Source organism: Myxocyprinus asiaticus, chromosome 21, assembly GCF_019703515.2.
Source record: "Myxocyprinus asiaticus isolate MX2 ecotype Aquarium Trade chromosome 21, UBuf_Myxa_2, whole genome shotgun sequence".
Taxonomy (NCBI): domain Eukaryota; kingdom Metazoa; phylum Chordata; class Actinopteri; order Cypriniformes; family Catostomidae; genus Myxocyprinus; species Myxocyprinus asiaticus.
In genome coordinates, this window is record NC_059364.1 from 29,542,244 (window position 1) to 29,564,532 (window position 22,289).

Sequence of the window (22,289 nt, forward strand, 5' to 3'; positions counted from 1 at the left end):
ACAAAGATTTTGTATTACAAGGAGTTCTGGTAATATTGGATATGTATCAGATTTAAAACCGCAAATGAAAGTGGCCCAAATTGGATGTGGAAAATTTTTTATCTCAATGTGCTTATTCTGTACGCATGCAAAAAGATCTGAACTGTACAAAAAGGAATTGGAATTAAACATTAAAATTATTTAAAGATAATTAATAAATTCACCAATTTCTAAATAAGTTCAATATTTATTTAAATTATATGCAACCTCTTATCTTTCTTTATGTGGGTGTTTTGTATGGAGAATGTCTCGGCACTAGATGGCAGTAGAACTACATAAGCATTGCTGATGGAGTGGATTGAAAGGCGATAGAAGTTTGAGCCGACACCTCAAACATCTCTTAAATGAATTTGTAAGAGTACAATATGTGAATTAACTGTTATCTCATGAACAGTAGGTTGGAATATTGTAAGGTTCTTGAATTTTGCATTAAGTTGCCATTATGCTTATGCCAGGTATGTGCGGAGCTGCGTTTTCTTTTGAGCCAGGCCCAGCTAAAGAAAGAAGAGGCAGACAGAGAGGTGAGAGACATCAGCTCCAAACTGGGCCGCCAGCTAGAAATGGTCGAGCAGGTAAGAGAAACTTAATTGGTCACACAGGATGGAATCTGCACATTTTTATGTCAACAGTTATTTGTTAAGGGGATAGTTTAACCAAAAATTTACATTCTGTCATCATTTACTCACTCTCATGTTGTTACAAACCTGTATGACTTACTTTCTTCCATTGAAACACGAAAGTTGTTGTTTGGCAGAATGTTAGCCTCAGTGCAATTAAAGTGGTGACTGAGGCTAACATTCTGCTTAACATCTAATTTTGTGTTTCTACGGAAGAAAGTAAGTCACATGGGTTTGGAACAACATGCGAGTGAGTAAATAATGACAGAATTTTCATCTCATTTAGCACTTAAAATGTACAGTTTTATGATAAAAATGAAATTGGGTTTATATATGAGCAAAACGTTTTTTGAATCCGGCATTGTTTAAGTTTTTTAATATAGTTAAAAATAGGATTTAATGACATGCTGAGTGAATCCAGTCAGGCTTCCTAAGCAACCAATTGGCCCAGTTGCTAGGATGGGTAGAGTCATGTTGGGTTAACCTCCTCGTGGTCGCTATAATGTGGTTCTCGCTCTCGGTGGGGCGTGTGGTGAGTTGTACGTGGATGCCACAGAGAATAGCATGAAGCCTCCACACGCACTATGTCTCTGTGGTAACGCACTCAACAAGACACGTGATAAGATGCATGGATTGACAACCTCAGACATGGAGGCAACTGAGATTCATCCTCTGCCACCTGGATCGAGGCGAGTTACTACGCCACCATGAGGACTTAGAGCTCATTGGGAATTGGGCATTCCAAATTGGGGAGAAAAGGGGAGATAATCAAAAAAATAAAATAGGTTTTAATACAAAATTCATGAATACTTGGTCTCTCTCTCTCTCTCTCTCTCTCTCTCTCTCTCTCTCTCTCTCTCTCTCTCTCTCTCTCTCTCTCTCCTCTCACGGGGTTCAGGAAGTACAGAAGCTGGGTGTGGAGCTGAGCGGTTGCCGGCAGTGTTTGGAGGAAGCCCAGAGGGCAGAGGGCCGAGCCCGGGCGGAGGCAGCCAGCCCGGACGAGGGGCTAAGCCGCGCCCAGCGCCAACTGCACCTCACCAGGTAACCCCCTTAATCCTATTACATGCCACAACACTGAGCCCGTCCACTGGCAGTGCCAGCATGCCGGCAAGAGGGCACACGCACTTTATTAAATCGCCACCAGATACCAGCTGCCACCACCACAGTCCACCACGCACCAGGAGAACAGGGCCGAAGAGAGGTGCACACACTCTTTCAAAAACATCACTCAGTTTAACAGGCTGGGGTGTGCACAGTGAAGTTTTCTGATATCACATTAATGTTCATTTTCTTAACACATTTTTTCCTAATAACTTTAAAATTAATCTGACTCAAATTATTTGTGTAAATCAGTATAGGGTGTGTAGTGCATATGCAGTGTTTTATACATTTATACATTTTTCACATACAGCATATGCACATTTCATTCGTACCATAATAATAAGCTGCCATTTAACATAACTAGCTGTATTTTGGTTGTTAAATTACATTCACACCTATCACCAGATTTTAGTTTTATTTGAAGATATTACAGTTTGCAGAGATGAAGACATTGGTCTTTGATTTTGTCTCACTTTGTGTGTGTGTGTCTTGCAAAAATCCCCAAACTGTCTAGAAAATCAGACCAGAATTGGTGAGAAGATCAAAACCTCCTCACAATGGTTTGTCAGAATAAACAGTTTTTCAGTAACATTTGTTCAACTAATCTCTGCTTAATAGAATGCAAACATGGATTATAGCTCCAGATTATGAAGAATAGATCAGATATAACACCTCCTACCCTTTTGATTTTTCATTAGAAAGTTTTTGCCACAGTGAGGAACTTTGCATTGCCGTTGGATGCAATTTAGTGACTTGCTATTCATAGTAGTAAGTCACATAAATTAGTTACTGCCAGCAAAGCCCTAAAGGAACTTTTTGTTTCTTGAGTTTAGTATTGCTTGTTACTATATACGATGGCCTCAGTGCATTTGGACACTTAAGCCACACTTAAAATTATACAGATGATAATGCATTATATAACAAAATTACAAACAAATTATGCTAGATCTTTTCTCAGAACTTACTAGGACATTTTTAATAGATGTATGAAGTCAGTTCCCTACAAGTTCACACAGGTGTCCCAGCAGAGTAACCACAGGTGTAATTAATCACTTTAACTTTGGACATATTCCAGTCGTATATCTATAAAAGTATATCTATTGTTTGAAGATTTTAAAACCTACAAAATTTATTTTTGTGAAATGGTGTGCTTGAAAAGAGTGCTTTTCCATCTTTCAGATATGTGCCACTTGCTTTGATGTTTGTACACAATGACATACGTGCATTTTAAATGTGGGTTAATTGTCTAAATACTTTTTGGGGTCACTGTATTCAGTAACTTACTCATTTGAAACATGTCATTATTGTATTCAAATGCAGTTAAAGGATACAAGTACAATTCACATAAAACATGCATGACATTTGTTTTTCTGAAGTCAGACACCAAGCTTTTATTTGTTCTGCATGTTAGTATTTGAGCCTCTCTCCAATGTTTTTTATGATCGTGTGCTGTCAGGGTGTAATTGATATCTATCGGTCAAGTTGTTTCTGCCTTGTAATCTCTTCCATTCTCTAGCTTTGCAATGGTGCTGCCAGGGTGCAGTTGATATGTCATACTCACCTGTGAAGAGGGCTAAGGTAACGGGGTCAAAAAGTGTTATGGCATATTGTCACCTATTTTACAATCAGTAGCCTAATACTATTCTGAAAATGACTGTACATATAACTACATTCTTGAAATGATGTGTTTATCCAGTGATGCTAATTAATCACCCTCGGATTTCTCAAGGGTGCTTTTTGGGGGGTTGATGACATTTTCAACCCCATCTAATGATGGTCTCTCCGTCATTGAGTCTTAGTGTAGGCAGTGCTGAAGCCTCAGTGGGTTTGATGGCACTGGGGTCTGTGTTCCTCTGGAGGAAGTGCAAATCTTGCAGCATCTGCAACAGAGCTGCACAGCTGCAGAGGAGGGACAGCATCTGTTCGCAGGGGACTGCAGTACTTAAGTATTAAGACTCGGTCATGTATTGTTTATAAATTACAATAAAGAAGCATGCTGTTCCAGAAATATTAGTGAGTAATTTGAGCCATTTGTTTACATTTGGAAAAGTACCACTGTGCATGAAAATGATCCAGATGGTTTTTATGAAGTATAAGTTTTTTGCACCCGCAGGTCTAGAAAAACATAATAGAAGAATGTAATTGTGCATTGTTAGTTCCTTACACCTCAACAGTTTTTAATGTCATGTGCATTCACTATTTTTGAAAAACCTGTTTTGAGGTCAGTGATGTGACACTTTCTTTTATTTCTGCCAAGAAATAAAAATAAATGCAATTTATATAGACCACGAGCTAAATGTTCTCAATTCTTGAATTCAATTTCATTTTTATATTATTTGAGAGGATATGGTATAACTGTCCACAGATCATTTCAATTCTTTAAAAAAAAAATATATATATACTTTTATATTTCTTAAAAGAATAAGAAAAAGTGAAGCAGTTTTGCTTTAAAATAGTATTAATATTTGAACTTTTGTCCAAAACCTTTGTTCAAATTAAAGACGGTGTTAATACAATTTTTAAAAATACTTTTTTACCTTAAAATATGTTTGAGATAGTATGTTTGAAAATAATCATAAGGTTTTGTGTATATAAGTTTTTCAAAATCATAAGATTACACTACCAAGAAGTTAGCATATGTTTATTATACTAGATTTCTTTTCATAACCTTACTTGTCATTGACGTTTTTCATCAAAATACTTTCTCTGTTGCTCTTGCAGAAGATGCGTATTAATTTGTTTATGCTTACTTGTATCCATGTGATTCATATCTATTTATATAATTTATTGAGTAATTATACATTTAATCTTCTGTGATCTGAAAGGTAGGATTGTTGCATTTATTTGTGTAGAGCTGATCCATGGTCAAAAAATACAAACATTTTGTTGCAGAATTAGTGAAAAGCAGTTTACATATAAGGTGTGCAGTCTGTAATTTTTGTTTTTGATCAGTGCATAATCAAATTGCAGTGATTAAATGAGGTGGAATTAACAGGATGCTGCTCTTAAAAGGTTCCCTGCTTCCTCTAGATGAGACAACAAAATGGCCTGCTGAAGATCAGAGTGGTTAAGCAGCTGAAAGGCCCTGCTTTTGGCAGCAGAGGGTCTTTTAGCCACTGTATGCATGGTGTGGACGTGCACTTGGGCCAGGCTAAGTGCACAGATGCAGTAGACATCTGTGCATTCTTACTCTCTTCCTTGGGGCTAATCCTTCACTTTCCCAGCTCTCTGTTGTCTTTACTCTTTAATGCCACCTTTACACATACATAAATGCAGACAGACTGACCTGCTGGGAACTCTGTGATTAAGTAGCCCTGTTTGCTCAGGGTATGGTCATGGGGACACCTGGTCTGTGCTTCTCTTTTAGAGGAAGTGGCTTGTTCTGGCCATGCAACCAGGACCTATGAAGCCAGACTTTGATTCCCTTGTCTTTCCATCCTTGTCTCACAGCTTGGATGATCACAGCTCCCACCAAATGGATGGGCAAAGCAGTTGCCTTTTTGCTTTTCCCCCTTCTCTTTCTCTCTTTTTATGGGCCCTCTCTCTGGCCCCCAGGCCCCCCGTGCACATGCTGGGAAGGGCCGGCGGCTCCAGTATTGGATCATCAGCCAGCTGTGCGCTGGGCAGCAGAGGATCTATCATAATCCTGCCGCTCTGTTCTCTGCCTTCTGACGGCTTTGAGCCCAGGCTTTATTCTGTTTGTTTGTTTGCTTTGTGCGTTTGTGCCTTTTTGTCATCCCTCCCCCACTTCTTCCTTCTCTTGCACCCACCTTCCCACCTCTCCCAATATTTGACAGACCCCATAGGGTGTGAAAATAAAGAGAGAAAAATGTGCAACGATAAAAAAAAAATATGTGCGTTGTTTTGCCATGCTGATTTACCAGCCGCAACAGATTTTCCCCTTTGCCTATCTGTGTTTGCTGGAGTTGGTTTGGATGGGGACACAGAGGCTCGCTTTGTTCCAAATTACCTCTCTTCTTCAGAAACACGAAATTTAGCATCCATTTTAATTAATGCTCAAGCAAACGCCGATGCTGGCAGCAGGGCCTGAAGTTTGGATCCAACAAGAAGCATGTCAGAGTTTGTAAAGGAGAACCTGCAAGCATGGGTGTGAATCTAGGAGATATTCACAAATGCTCTGTTGAGAGCTTAAGAGAACCTGGTCCTATGTGCACATAAAGCTTTATATTCCAAGCGTCATCTACCATATTGACTACCCTTGTGCTAATCAGAGGAAAAAGAATTACAAGAAAAAAGCCTGCTATAAGTTTTTGGGGATATGAACTGATCAGCCTTGGCTTATTTCTGTATGTGAAGTGGACTTATTGGAGCAAAAGTCTCTTAGATGTTGCTTCTTAGATGTGGCTTGATGGTGCTTGAGTGTCTATACCACAAATACTTCATTTAATGCTTCATTGTGAGCTGTGAAAGAATCTGGCTTATATTGTCTTCTATCCAGTGAATGAAGAGTCTAGTATAAACATGTCAAACATGTTAGTGCAGATGAACACTAGACGTATCCTCCAATGCAAATGGTCCTGCTGTTTTTGTCTGAATTCAAAGCAGAGAACACTGTGTCCTTTATTAGTGCAGGAAACTGACTTATTAGGCTCGGATGTAATGTGCAGACTTTTTGCATTTTCTGCACTGATTGTGGGGGAAGATCTGTGGAATAGTGCGGAATGGATTTTAACATGTTAAAGTGTTAAATGTAGCTGAGAAAACTCTTGCTGAAAGCATATTGAAATTAGCCAAAATATTTAAACACGTACTGGGTGGAAGATGAGTAAGGGACCGTTCACATTGAACATTTTTGCATTCATCCGCTCTGTTTTTCAATTGTTTTTCAATGTATACATGTGCAAGACAGATGTCTTTGACCACTGCACTATGTCTTGTGCAGGAGCGGTGCATTTTTTAAATGCTGTGTCAAGTTAAAAGAACTTACACTTTTATAAATGCATCTCGAGGCAGTAGCATTCTGTTCCATTCATTGCACTCTGCCTATCTTTTTAGATGTGGGAATGTGTCCGGTCTGAACGGCCTCTAACTTTGTGAATTACAGCTGTTCAAATTCTGTAGAAATCTGTTAAACTTTCTGCTGAGTTCTTTGGGAGCAGATTCTGTGTGTGCCTAGTAATTTGGTAAATAGTCAGTAGTTCTTATGAGTTTTTGTACAATCTAGAAAATTACCATGCAATCAGACAGACATAGAGCATTCATTGTGTAGACAATGTAAATGTCCCACAAACATCATAATTTTTATTCCTGAGTTTCCATTCCATAGTTTATTGTCGAGTACAGCTTGTGGTAAGTATCGAAGACAACTTTTGCCATTTGGTTGTCTGGTTGTGTCATTGACAAGTGTCCTTTCACTAAGTTCTTGTACAAACAGCCTGACAAGAACCATCAGACCAACTGCAGCGTTGGCATTAAAAAAGTTGTTCATCTCACCCCAGAATTCCATTAAACTTTGCACGCCTCTCTTCTCTCCCTCAGCTGCGCGTGAGCGCATAGAGGATGACAATCCCCTGAAAGGTGGAGAATCGGAAAATGAATAAAAGAGTGAGCAGATGCAGCCCTATGCCAGAGGGAGGCTGCCGCGGTGAGCAAAGTCTGCCGTGCCACCAAAATGCTGCAAACCAAGTCGGCAGGAAGCACATGTACCATCCGAAAGCAAATAAAAGAACGTAGCCCCATGTCCCTTGTAAGAAGTAGAAGCGACGAAACGGGCAGCTACCAGCCATGGAAAACTGCGTTAGTGCTTTGGGGTGAGCACGGGCAAGGGCACTGGCAGGTAGCAGGGCGGTGTGCGCGGCGCTGGGCGGCAGCCATCTTGTTGGGGGAGCAGATGGTGCTGGGGCATGGCGGGGAGGGGCTGCTTAGCAGAACTAATCAGACAGTAACGGATGGGGCAGCTGGGACCGCTGCCGGCCAGGCGGGAGAGTGCCGGCGAGCCGCCCAGTGAGTGTCATGATGTTGACAGTGGTGTGCCCATTGGCCTGGGATGAGACCTTGCCACGTCTTCACGCCTCGCTGGCAGGGTTGTTGGCCTCCGGCTCTTCCTCCATTTCACACGGTGGAAGGCTTTTGTCTTCTGTTATGCTCAGCATCTGAGAAAACACGACATTGTGTTGTTTGACTTAGTTGACCCGGGTCATGCAGTATAATTGGTCCATAGGAAGTTGGTCCAAACAAATATAAGGTTGAAGATGATGAAACCCTTTTCTAAAGTGTTCATTAATGGTTTTTGCTCTGGACGTCTTTGCGGCTTGTCCTATCTTATATTCTCTCACCTTTCTGCTCTTGAAGATATTAACAGTGGCATTGCCTTATTTACCTCAGTCAGTTTTCCCAGCATTCATTTTACATCTTACATACAATGAAAATAAATGTACATTGACTGACTTTGATCTGAAAGTCAATAAATAAATTAATAAAAGATAAGTGAACTTTAAGCTAAACAAAAACTTGTTATGTAAGTGTGTTATTAACCCATTCTATTAAATGAAATTGCACATGCCAGAACTAGTTTTGCAATTCCTAATGGACATGCTAACACTAGCAAGACAGCAAAGAACTAGGGTTAAAGTTTTAGGTAAACTTAGATTTTAGTCTTTGTTGTCATGCAAGGATTAAACTAAATACTGTATATGCAAGGAAGACAAGGCCAATCAGAATACAGTATGCAAAGAGGTGTAAAAAAATAAAATAAAAATATGAATGATGAGCACTGTATTATTATTATCAATGTGAGATTTTTGAACTCAAATCTTATATTTATTAGAATGAATAACTAGAACCAACATAGATAATTTATCTACAAAACAAAGTTTATATGGACTAATATATATAAAATGTATTTTTTTTTTATAGAACAAACACTAACCAAAATATTTGAGCCATATCAATACAATGCTACCTTGCAAGCACTAATTAAAGATTGATACAAAGGAATAAAGTAGTAAAGAACCTGTTATTAAGCAACATGTAGAACCGGAGTACCAAATTGAATGTGTTTGTGTAATGTTTGCATCGATTAGCAGTGATTTTTCCTGCCCTCTATTTCTTCTAGTCCATGCAATATGTTTCTCTACTGGCCTATAAGACCAGATGCAATGCCAGAGGCTATGTCCCTCAACCAAGCAAGCCCTCAACTCATTGCCAGCAATTTGCTCCATTATTTAACGGTGTAACCAAGTTCAAGGCAATTACATGTGTCATTTATTACAGGCCCCTATTAGGACAGTGTACTGTACACAAGAGAACACACAATCTTTTCCTGAGTATCCCCATATAGCTAGCAGTGTTTGTCCACAAAATGCATATGTTGGAAACATTTTGTAATTTGCACAGAGGGAAATTATGTTATCAAATTATCAAACATGTCAAATCCGTTAAAATGGCTGTTATATTAAAAATATATATATAAATGAATGTTGGAAGAATTCTTCATGTTTAGTGGAAGTGTTCCACTTTATATTGTTAAGCAGCTATGGCATGTTACTACTGACTTAAGGTGTAAAAATCGATCTGACAATGAAAATAAAAAAATTTGATAATCAATTGCAATTACTATAATTATACCCAATATATTACACATTCATTTATTTTTTGAGTATATCTGTTGGCCTATTTTCAGTTCTAAAAATCCACACTACAGTGTAAATTGTTCATCTAGCTAGTTTTGTGACTTCTGCATATTTTTAAATAGTTGTGAATCATACCAAGATTTGATTCATTTATCTTAAAATGTTATTTTTAATGATGCATTGCATCAAGTGAACAATCATAATCAAATTAAATTGTTGTCAAAGCAAATACTTATGCTCCAGTGATTTACAATGGTGAAGTTCAAGTAATTTCAGCACTTCATCATGTTCAAGATAAAGAACTTTTTTCCTTGTATCTGTTAGTGCTAAACTTAAACTCCCAGTCCTGCTAAGACTTTATGTCAGTGGATCTTAGCTGAGAATCTCTCCAGTGCCGTGGCCCAGCTCTGTGTCAGGCATGATGGTACAGGACAGAATGTTGCCAGTCCCCAGGCGATGTGGGAGCAAATCTGTCGGGTGCAACTGTTCTCACTTGGGCCAACTCTGCCCAGAGAAAGTGCCCTACTTGCTTTTTCTGGAAGCTGGGTTGTTCTCCTCCTCCCTTCTTTTCAAAGTCTCTATGACACTTTTTTTCTTGGTCACCATAAGTGCAATTTCTATAATAGACTGTGGCATGAGTGCTAATATCTGATTACTGGTACCTAAAAGTGCCCTCATGTTTCTATATGTGTATTTTAGTGTGCTCCAGATGTAGTCAAGCTGGGTCTTATATTGCTCAACTGTCTGAATTTCCACTCGCTGGTGTAGGTTAAAGGAATAGTTCACCTAAATGACAATTCTGTCATTATTTAGTCACCCTTATCCTGTTCCAAACACACAAGACTTTCTTCTATGGAAAACAAATTTTCAGATGTTTTTTTGCCATATAAAGAAATCGAATAGTGACTCAGTAAAACAACAGTAAAAGATCTCAAACATCTTTTCACTCTTTTTCGGAATTAATCACTATTTTTACTCATTCTCTTCATTACAGATTGGTCATGATGGTCGACTAGTTGTCCACCAACCAATTAGTGGGGTTGACTAGTTAAACTAGATTTCTCATTTTTGTTTTAGCTTTATTAGTGGCGGAGCTTTTAAAGGGTATGAATTAAGATGCAACTTCTCAAAGAGGATTTGAGTGAGCTGACAGTGTGTTGTGCTTTAGCATGCTGTTAGACTGAAGGTTAATTCTCTTTGACGTTATGTTTCACCCCTTTTAAAGCATGCTTTAATTCCGCTACACAAATCAAGGCACTGCTATAGTCATAAATTCACCGATATATGTCAGCCTTCAATACTTCAGGCTTCAACTCCTGTGAGCAATGTTCCCATTGGTATTCATATAAGCTGTTGGTCTCAGTTTTTGTGTGGATTATGATTTTGTGCATTTAAAAGGTAATACAGTAGATATTTAACCCAAATATTTGTTAAATCCCCCACACCCATATGTACACATGAAGAAGGATATCTTTGGCTGTTTTTTCAGAATCTGGCACCGTGAGCATTGCATTTTTAAGATTCTCTGTCAAGTTAAAAGTAGTAACAATACGTTTCTTGAGACCCTTAAACTTTGTTACATTCTTTTGCGCTCCATTAGCTGTTTTTGAATGCAGCAATTCATCTGATGTGATCGCTTTTGATCGGTGTTTGGTGGACATGACCATGAATCAGCCTAATGTTTCAGGACTTTCTGAAGTCAGACTAGTTGTTCAGACAACCCACTGACTAGCCAATTATGAAAATATGTTGTTTTGCACATACTTATTCTTCATACACCTCCACATTGATACTGTAGATCAAAATTAATTTTGATGCATCAGTAAATTAAGATGCTAAAACATGCTGTACCTAGAAGGCCCAATGGCCAGAGACTATTATCATTTAGAATGGCCATCTCTCTATCCTCTTCTCCTCCATTCTCCAGATGACATATGGAGTCCATCACAAAGCGGGCATCCTCCCGCAAATATCTGTCATGAAACATGAGCGGAAGAGCTGGGCACAATCCTAAAACCCAGCAGCCTGACACCCCATTGGGTTAAAAGCGTTGTTTGTTATGCTCAATGGCCATGCGTTTTTTTGTGGCGATTTAATTTTTCTAAGCATGGGCACGTTGGGCTTTTGGAGAGCGTGTTTGGTGTGTGGTGGAGAGATGATGAAGGCAGTGCTGTTTAGTTGGGCCTCCTGTGTGAGGTGACACGGGCGGGGGGTCTGGCACAAATCCCTGCAGGTCAGCCCTAGCTGTGGCAATGCGTCATGCGCCCAGAGTGCGAGTCTCAGCAGCACTGTCACAGGCTGTTGCACCCAGGGATAGCACTCTGTCTTTCTCATTCTCTCACTCTCTCTTCCTCTTTTCCTCCCTCTCATCTTTACACTAATTTCTGGCCAGTTCATGTGATTTGTCCTCTTTTGAGGTGGAATGCACATCACAAAACCTATTCAACACATTTAATGCGAAAGGTGTATTCAGTATTTTCTCAATGAAAAAATTGTATGCGTTAAGAAATGAGTAAATAGTACTTTTTAAACATGAGTTTAAAACCCTGTACATCCACATAAGATGTAGACTCCTGTCATATCAGAAGCCTAAAGCTGCAGTCACACTAGGCTTTGAGCATGCAAATAATTTCAGACACTGCAACGGACAGGATATGATATCACTCTCGAGGGCCTCTGGTTTTAATAAACAATAAATCACAGCGTAAAGTGTAGTGGGACTGTGACTTAAATAATGTTGTTTATACATCGTTGAAATATTAAGATCTTACAACACGCTGAATACCACTGACTTTATCTCAGTAACCCCCTGTAATTGGACACTTTTGCACACTGAATAAATTAATAATGGCAGAATGTCAGTCTTGCATTTCTAACTGAAACCTATTCATAGCTTCATTTGATGCTGTATCAACGTTGCCACATTGCTAAGTCCAAAATGACTGCCATATTGGCCAGTGCGACATAAAGTGCTCTATTTTCGTGAGTGCGCAAAGCGCAGTGCAGCGCGCTACGACTGTGCGCAGCTTCTTATCCAATTTTCGTGAGAGCACTAATTCTAAGCGCAGTTTTTGTGCCTGCGCAAATGGGTGGGAGTGTTTGCACTACTGTTGGTGTAGGCACTCAAACTGTGTGTGTATTGTATGTAAATGAAGTGCTGCAAAGCGCAATTTGCTATTTTCCTAAGAATTTGGTCGTTGCGCTAAGACATTTCAATACCACGTCTTAACTCTGCGCAAAGTCCAAATTCAGTTCCTGCATTTGCAGTTTGGAGATTCCACTAGCAGGTGGTAATAAAGTTCATGTCCAAACTCTTAAAATATAGTAGAACATTAAATTAAGTCCCTGACAATCATGGTCGTAGCCGTTTTGAGAAAAAAATAATAATGAGATTGTTTTAAACCAGGGGTGTCAAAGTCAGTTCCTGGAGGGCTGCAGCCCTGCAGAGTTTAGTTCCAGCCCTACTCCAAAATGCTTCCTTGTAATCTTCAAGCATTCCTGAAGACCTTGATTAGCTGCTTCAGGTGTGTTTAATTAGGGTTTCAAACAAATTGTTGTATGAAAACATGTTTTATCTTTGTTAATTTCTTTAAACAAAAAACATTTGATCACAAAAAAAAAGGATGCAGTTAATGCACGAAAGAACATAAGTCCATATTTCTATTCTTTTCATTCATTGCATACAGTCCATTTACACTACCAACTTATTATGAATGTGCTGTCTTTAAATCATTGGTGTTTGAAGGAATGGAGTATAATTGGACTCAGACGCTGGAATAACCAGAAAAGCACATGATTTTCCCAAACCCACTTGTGCTTGGATTTAGCGCATGCTTGCATGAAAATACCAAAACTTCATGGCCATGCCCATTGACTTAAGGCATTGCGTTGCATGCAACACTTGCGCTCTTAAATAGGGCCCAAAAATGTATTCAGTGCATCTTTAAGCAAAATTGTTTTTTTCAGAAAAGCTACAAAGCATTTTAAAATGAAATAATCCAGTATTTTTACTATATTTCTCTCTTTAAACAGAAAATCCTGGTCCTTATCATAAACAACCAATCTAAATCTGCTATTCATTAGCCTAATCGGACTACATGGCTATTTATTCAGCATATGTGAACACATCTCGGCTGCCTCTGCGTGCGTTTTTAAAATCACAACAGATTCTCTATGGATTTATAAGGAAAAAAATTAGGATCGTGATTAGTTGGTTTGTTGATAGGGGTGTCTTTTAGAAAGGGAGGGGGTTGTTTGTAAATCGGTGGCGTCTGCAATTCGCTTTGCCTCTGACCTTGAGGGGGTTTTGCACTTCTTGAAGAAGAAAGCAGAAGCTGGCGGTAAACAAAGTTCACTTCTGACAGATGGATTGAATGACAGAGAGGTTGCGAGTGCCAGAATAGCCCTGGCATCGGAGGAAATGTTCAATGCGGTCCAACAGGAGAGGAGGTGTGAACAGGTGCGGGGCTGCTGAAGGAAAGGGGACCAGATGGAGGGAGCCAGAGCCAGTTTAGTTAAAGGAAAAAGGGTGGGAGGGAGCAGCGGGGTGGGGGTGGGGGGGGGTGGTATATGGTACGGGCGATAGAGAGGCTGACAGGCACGGTAATAGAAGCGGTTAGGATATAGAGTAAATATATGCCGTGTAAGTACCGCAGGACTCTGGGCAGCCCAGGTTGGGTCGTTTCATCTCTCTGCTCCTGGAGGGATGGGGGCGAGCGTGTTAGTGGGAAACAGGAGGAAGAGGTGCGATTTGACACCAATCAACTGCAGTTCTATAAAATATCTATGGTTAGTTGTTTTGTGAGTGTGTTCAACTATTTCTTTCTACTGCGGTTCACAGAACTTCCTGTGTTAGTGTGCCGGCCAGTTTGTCTTCAGTATCTTAAAGGAATAGTTAATACATAAATGAAAATCCTGTCATTATTTACTCACCCTCATGCCATTCCAAACCCTTATGACATTCTTTATGCGCAAAAGAAGAAATTTGAAAGATTCAATCTTTTTAAAACAATGGCAGTTGATAGAGACTCACTTTAAAGCTTAAAAAAAGATGCAAAAGTATCATAAAAGAGTCCATGCGACTCGGACGTCATATTCCAAGTCTTCTGAATGCATACGATATGTTTTGGTGAAAAACAACCCAAAATTTAAGGCATATTTCAGTGACCATCTTGACTTTTGTTGCATGTTCATAAGTGCATGAGAGAAGTGGCATACATGTTGATATGAGAACTTGTTTTTAGCGCTATTCAAACGAACTGGTATATTCATAAACATTTCTCCATTTGTGTTCCGCATAAGAAAGACATACAAGTATGGAATGACGTGGGGGTGAGTAAATTAGGATACAATTTTTCATTTTGACAAAATAAGTCTAGATTTCTGTTCTTTTAACATTAAAGTAGCATTCTGCTTTCAGTTGTTTGAATTGAATTTAGTGCTTTCTTTTTCTACTGTATAAGGTTTTACAAAATATACTCTAGCATCCTGAAGTCCATCTTACTAAGACTTCAGGACAGTTTCATTTTCTGTTAAAGCATGATTTTCTGTAAAGCTGCTTTGAAACGATGTGTGTTGTGAAAAGCACTATACAAATAAAAATGACTTGACTACAAAACTAGAATGATTGTTTGAATTTAAGTATGCCAGATCAGTACCTTCTGTCCCATTCCCTTTTTTCCCCACATCACAACATGTACTCTTTTACTTTTGAAACTTGCTAAGTTTTCCACGCACATATATTAACGTACAAACGGTGGCAAGTGTCCTCGTGTACTGTTGAGAGCTCATGAAGCCAAATGGCTGACTCCAATTTGCGCACATTTTAGGAACGGTAGCATTTGGTCATTTTTGGCGTGGGATCACGGCGCACTGCAGGGTGCTGCAAACTCTGCGCTTGAACGGTCTGTGGTAGTCCAAATCAAATGGGCAACAGCTTGACTAGTACCCACTTAGGCAGCCCTCGGCCCTCGCACTCCACCAACACCCAGCTACGGAAACCGCTTTCCACCGCATGATGTTGCTCCCTACTAGGCAGACAGAGCAACCGGGCTATGGCTCCTGACTGGAGGACATTAGGCCTCGCTCTCATCATTACCGGCAGTGAGCAAACACGTACTGACCTGGCATTGTGGATTGACTGGAGAGGTATGAGGTGAGTCAGATCTGTGTGACCTGGCTCCACAACCACTCAAAACGGATGACATTTTGGGTTTTAATTAACACAAAGAATCAAATAACACTAATAACTAAATATGAAATGTGTTTATATAATATATTCCAAGGATCATTCTTAAATCTGAAGTGTGCATTTTTTTTGTACCACTAGCAACATCAAATGGAATGGCAAAAATGGAACAGCTTTCCTAGACACTTCACTTGTCTGCAATTGGTCAGCAAACAGATAGTATCACCCTAAACTCACACCATTGGTTGAGCCACATTCGGTTTACACTTGGCCACACCAATATGTCTCTGCCAAACTGATATAAATCCAATCTTTAATTCTCAAGCTTCTGTATATGCAAATGAAACAGAGTTCACTTCCGTGATTATGCTAATGCTGGCCAGCGAATTTAAAAGATGTGATTTATTATTTGATTCCAAGTGACTTTGCCCACACACACTGTGTATTTTCCCCCTCGGGGCTTTTCGTAGGTAAGATGCGTCATGCATGTTAGCAGCGCTTATTGTCAGTGTTTAGTTTTGCCAGGGATCTGCATCAAATAAATGAAGAAAAAAAGTATTTGTTTATTACAACGTGCATTCATTTATTAATTTGTTATTATGTATTGCATGAGGCAAGCCCTATGCAAATACTCGGTTAGTGCTCGGTTATTCACATTTTCCCTATGCTGACGTAGTGCTGTTTGGGTGGAGTAAAGTTTACACATGTGACTTGAACAGCCAGATGCATTTACACTTGACCGAGTTGCATCTGGAATGCATCTCTGCAGTGAGTGATCGGATTTATTTATTCGCCTTAAATCCGAGGGCATTTACACTTGGTCTTTTCATTAAAAAGTAAAAACGCATGCAGTGACCAACTGTAAATACCCAAGTAAATAAGAATCAATCTATGAAATTGTCATTTGGTTTATAGTAAGGTTAGCACAATCAAACACAAGAAGGTAACACAATCCATACAAGAGGAAAACACCTTTGTTCTTCTGCTAGCCACATACAAATTATTTGCCTTTAGATAACTTTTGCTCTAGTTGTTGTCCACAGTATCTCACTCGAAGGCCTCGCACTCAGCCAACTTTTTCCAGAAAGTGCTCTCTGTTAACTTTCTGGCGGTCTATCTCATGCTAATTGGTCGACAAACACCCCACCCCCCCTCCTTTCCCATCCACACCCCCGCACCCCAGTGAGTGGCTGGGCACCCTGGAAAGCCACAGTAACAAATGGCTGGCTGTGAGGCCTTTGTGAGCCCCTGCTGAGCGCTGGTGTGGATGGTGTTTTAGGCCGCTGTTCAAGCACAGCGGGGGCCGAGCGCTCTCCCCCTGCTCGCTCTCTCTCACACAGCTCTCGCAGGCGGAGCGCCTTCACACTCCAGACGACAGCAGGCCTGCAGAGACGGTCACTTCTCCAGCTACATTCCAAACCCAGTGTGCGAGAAAAGTTTCAGACTTCACTGTTAATTAACACACTTTGACTTGTGTTTTGTGGGTGTTTTTTTTTCTCTCGTTTTCTTACTTTCTTTGGCCGTATTATGTCTGGTGTTTTATAATGTAAACTAGTTATTTATTTTTGATGTTCTTAAAGTTCTATTCTTTAACCAGGTTGTTGTGTTGGGATAAAGGAAGATGATTCATCGCAGTTACAACATCGCTTTTGTTTCCACTGTCAAGGTGCTTTAATGTAGAGATGCTTTATTTGAGCTTATCAATGTCAAATAGTCAATCTCTAAAACCACTGTCTCTCTCTTTCTGGGAGTCAGAATCAACAAAGCTATTTTAGCTTTTCTGTAAATGATTACAATATTGCCAATAGTTCTAGTTCTTGCATAGCACAGTTGAATGAAATCAATGGAAAAGGTTAAAAGGAATAGATTACCTGAAAAAAAAAAAAAAATCTCTCACCCTCATGTTATTCTAAACTCATATGCTGTTATTTTTTTACCTGAATCAAAAGGGGATATGGGGGGATTTTTTTTATTTTTATGTTTTTGTCCTGAACTTGACAGATGTGGTCACTGTGAACTTTTATTTTATGGAAAGGAGCTATGTGAATATTCTTAAAAATTCTCTTCCTTGTCAGCATATGGGTTTGGAACGACATGAGGGTGAGTCAATGACAGAATTTTAGATTTTTTGTGAACTTCCTTTAAAATAAAAAAAACTATAAAGATAAATAGATTAAAGGATACTTATGGTGTTAATATGGTAGAGTGTCAAAAATGTAGGGTCACAAGAGATGAGGTAAAGCAATGGTTTATAAATATACAGTATTTATAGAAATTCCGGTCCTGGCCAATATATCATTTCACCTATTCACCTAGCTACTATGCATATCATTGCACAGCACCAATAGAGGCCAACTATTAACCTTAGCACTAGGTAGGTTTACATGTCAGGCACCATGTCTTCTAGCAGAAGGACATCACATGATGATTTGCTTTGGTCTTATAAAAATCTGTCTTTATTTTATGTAGTAACAATAATATTAAAAAAAGCTTATACAGAACTAAAAGGCATGCTATATAGTAAATTTAGTCACAACCCTAGAAGTTGCAAGCACTCTACTGCATGTCATGCCTAACAATGCCCTTTAGCCATGATTATATACACAATATCACGGCCTCTCGTACCCTATTGCTTAGATATACCCAGGTATCCATGTATATCACTAATCTACATGTGTATCACTCTGTCTTTCATGTTTTCTCCCTCTCTCTCTCACTCTGCAGGCAGGAGAAGGAGGCGGAAGAGCACTGCTGCGGAGAAGACATGGCTGCTCTGACCTTCCAGGCACAGCAGCGCGAATGTGAGCTGACACAGACGCTCCAGCAAATGAAGGCGCAGCACGAGAGGAGTGGTGGGTGTTCGCCGGTGCACTGCCCCTTGCCAGAAAAACCACCTCACGCGCCCTTCCACCTCCCACACCCCTGCATGCCCCAGGTGTGAGCTACACTGTGCGATACGGCATCAGGAACACCTGTAACCTTTGGCTGGCCGAAGGGAGCAGATGCTCGGCTCTGCAGCGCTACGTATTAGTTAGCATTTAAAAATGGGGGGGATGCGGGCTGCGCTGCCCACTGTCTGCTGATTTCAGAGTGCTGCTCTCACATCTGTTGCACCATCTGGATGGGCGAGTTTAGTTTATTTACCTGTGTTTCCAGAAACTTGAGGCATGCTGATGGCCAGAACAAAGCACAGTGAAAACAAAGGGCTTCTTTTTGGCGCGGCTGCACGGCACACATGTTGTCTAAAGAGAAATGGCTTCAGAGGCTCAGCAGGAAGCTCTCTGGGCTTATGGAATTAGTCCTTTAATACCACAGACCACTTCCCTCACTAAGCATATAATGGCCACTCTCAATAGCTAATTATTTTTGTCCCCCCCCGTCTCTCTAACTCTAAACGGATTGGTTTTTAGTAGTTAAGACAGAATCGCCCCTAGATGATAGCGTTCTTTTTTTTTTTTTTTTTTTTATTTACTCTGCCCCGTTTGTTTAGAATCCAGTTTGTTTGTCTTTTTATCCTGTTTTGTGTGTGCTGTTTTATCTGTGGCCTGCACATGCCCAGCTAGTTTCAAAGCACAGCAACTCATTAGGATTCGTTTGGTGAACTTTTCAACAGCTTCTGAACTTTTGGAACTCTCTTTTTTTTTTTTTTTTTTTTAAAACTAAACTTAATGAATGCTAAAGCCCATGTTTTGATTACTTTTTCTCTTTCTGTCAGTTTCTATTTCTCTGTGTGTGTATATTTAAGCAATATTACACAAGCAAGAGTGCTGTATGGCCCTACATCAGCACTGTTGTGATTTGGCCGCAGGTAATTACAGCCATGCTGATTTAGGGCTATACAGCACGATTGCGAGTGTGATATTGCATAAATACAACAGTTCAACGAATAAATAAATGTAAAAAAAAAGAGGAAAAACTAAGGACTGTCACAAAAAACGCAGCTGTGCATGGACGTACTTTCTTACTCGATGGATCAGAATCTGCCATTGCTAGTTCAAAAGATGCGCCCAGTCCTCCATTACTAATTTGAAAATGTCACTTTAGAACTAGTACCAATGGCTTGGGCTGATTCTTACAAGTTATCGGAGAAACAAGGATGTGTGTGTGTGTTTGAGAGACAGAAAGATTGAGTTTGATCCATTACCTGCGTTTGTCACGACGCTCAAGCAGAGATGGTGTAGTGTGTTAGTCAGCTTGCTGAAGATAATGTCATTTGGTCAAATACATCCTATTTTCTCTGTGGAAAAATAGCCATCCAACCTGGGGTATTCCTCCCTATTTCGTGGTAGCCGGTGCGCAAGAGTCATTCACTATAGAAACCTTTCTCTCCGCCGCCATGTTGAATCTTCTCCAATGCGGAAACGCAGGTAAAAGGTAAGCGCCTTGAATTTGTGTAATAACTCATAAATAAGCCTTAATTATGATGCTGTTAGTTAAACTGTATTTCCAAGGTGTACTGTTGTAGTAGTAATTTGAGCAATTTGAGACAATGCCAATGACTTCTAAGAAACCGCTTGCTGACTGACATGCACTAACTATATCTATATTACTGGAGTGGTGGTGGTGTAGTGGACTAAAGCACTGAACTGATAAGCAAAAGGTTGTTGGTTCAATCCCCACAGCCACCACCATTGTGTCCTTGAGCAAGGCATTTAACTCCAGGTTGCTCCAGGGGGATTGTCCCTGTAATAAGGGCACTGTAAGTCACTTTGGATAAAAGCATCTGCCAAATGCATAAATGTAAAATGTAAACTCAACGCATGTACTACTTTACTGACTCATTACACATAAAAATTGTCTTTTGTCGCCACCTGCTGGCTAAAATCTTTAATGTCACAGGGAAAAACGAAAAGACACATCTAGCTCTTTTACACATCTACGCTGCGTCCAAGTGCTGATGGTGTGAGACATTAGTACTCATGGAAATTCTCTCCAATCAGATTTGAGGACTGGAATCATTGCTTTTATGTAATATACTGTGTTAATATATATATATATATATATATATATATATATATATATATATATATATATATACATACATATACACACACACACATATACATACATACATACAGAAATTTTGGCATTGATTTTGAAAATATGACTGATCATGCAAAACACTCTTTTATTTTAGGATCACTATCCTTTTTTTGCATGATCAGTCATATTTTCAAAATGAAGCCATTTATTATCACATAGTTGTTTGGCTCCTTTTTAAATCATAATGATAACAGAAATCACCCAAATGGCCCTGATCAAAAGTTTACATACCTTTGAATGTTTGGCCTTGTTACAGACACACAAGGAGACACACACAGGTTTAAATGGCAATTAAAGGTTTATTTCCCACACTTGTGGCTTTTTAAATTGCAATTAGTGTCTGTGTATAAATAGTCAATGTTTGTTAGCTCTCACATGGATGCACTGAGCAGGCTAGATACTGAGCCATGAGGAGCAGAAAAGAACTGTCAAAAGACCTGCGTAACAAGGTAATGGAACTTTATAAAGATGGAAAAGGATATAAAAAGATATCCAAAGCCTTGAAAATGCCAGTCAGTACTGTTCAATCACTTATTAAGAAGTGGAAAATTCGGGGATCCCTTGATACCAAGCCAAGGTCAGGTAGACCAAGAAAGATTTCAGCCACAACTGCCAGAAGAATTGTTCGGGATACAAAGAAAAATCCACAGGTAACCTCAGGAGAAATACAGGCTGCTCTGGAAAAAGACGGTGTGGTTGTTTCAAGGAGCACAATACGACGATACTTGAACAAAAATGAGCTGCATGGTCGAGTTGCCAGAAAGAAGTCTTTACTGTGCCAATGCCACAAAAAAGCCTGGTTACAATATGCCCGACAGCACCTTGACGCACCTCACAGCTTCTGGCACACTGTAATTTGGAGTGACTAGACCAAAATAGAGCTTTATGGTCACAACCATAAGCACTATGTTTGGAGAGGGGTCAACAATGCCTATAGTGAAAATAATACCATTCCCACTGTGAAGCATGGTGGTGGCTCGCTGATGTTTTGGGGGTGTGTGAGCTCTAAAGGCACGGGGAATCTTATGAAAATTGATGGCAAGATGAATGCAGCATGTTATCAGAAAATACTGGCAGACAATTTGCATTCTTCTGCACGAAAGCTGCACATGGGATGCTCTTGGACTTTCCAGCACGACAATGACCCTAAGCACAAGGCCAAGTTGACCCTCCAGTGGTTACAGCAGAAAAAGGTGAAGGTTCTGGAGTGGCCATCACAGTCTCCTGACCTTAATATCATCGAGCCACTCTGGGGAGATAAAGTGCGGTTCATGCAAGACAACCAAAGACTTTGCATGACCTGGAGGCATTTTGCAAAGACGAATGGGCAGCTATACCACCTGCAAGAATTTGGGGCCTCATAGACAACTATTACAAAAGACTGCACGCTGTCATTGATGCTAAAGGGGTCAATACACAGTATTAAGAACTAAGGGTATGCAGACTTTTGAACAGGGGTCATTTAATTTTTTTCTTTGTTGCCATGTTTTCTTTTATGATTGTGCCATTCTGTTATAACCTACAGTTGAATACGAATCCCATAAGAAATAAAAGAAATGTGTTTTGCCTGCTCACTCATGTTTTCTTTAAAAATGGTACAAATATTACCAATTCTCCTAGGGTATGCAAACTTTTGAGCACAACTGTGTGTGTGTGTGTGTGTGTGTGTGTGTGTGTGTGTGTATATATATATATATATATATATATATA

At 39.8% G+C, this 22,289-nt stretch overlaps 1 pseudogene; it reads left to right on the forward strand.

Annotated features, from left to right (window-relative positions):
* Positions 1-22,289, forward strand: part of LOC127411776 (serologically defined colon cancer antigen 8 homolog) — a 40,182-nt pseudogene that overhangs the window by 13,488 nt on the left and 4,405 nt on the right.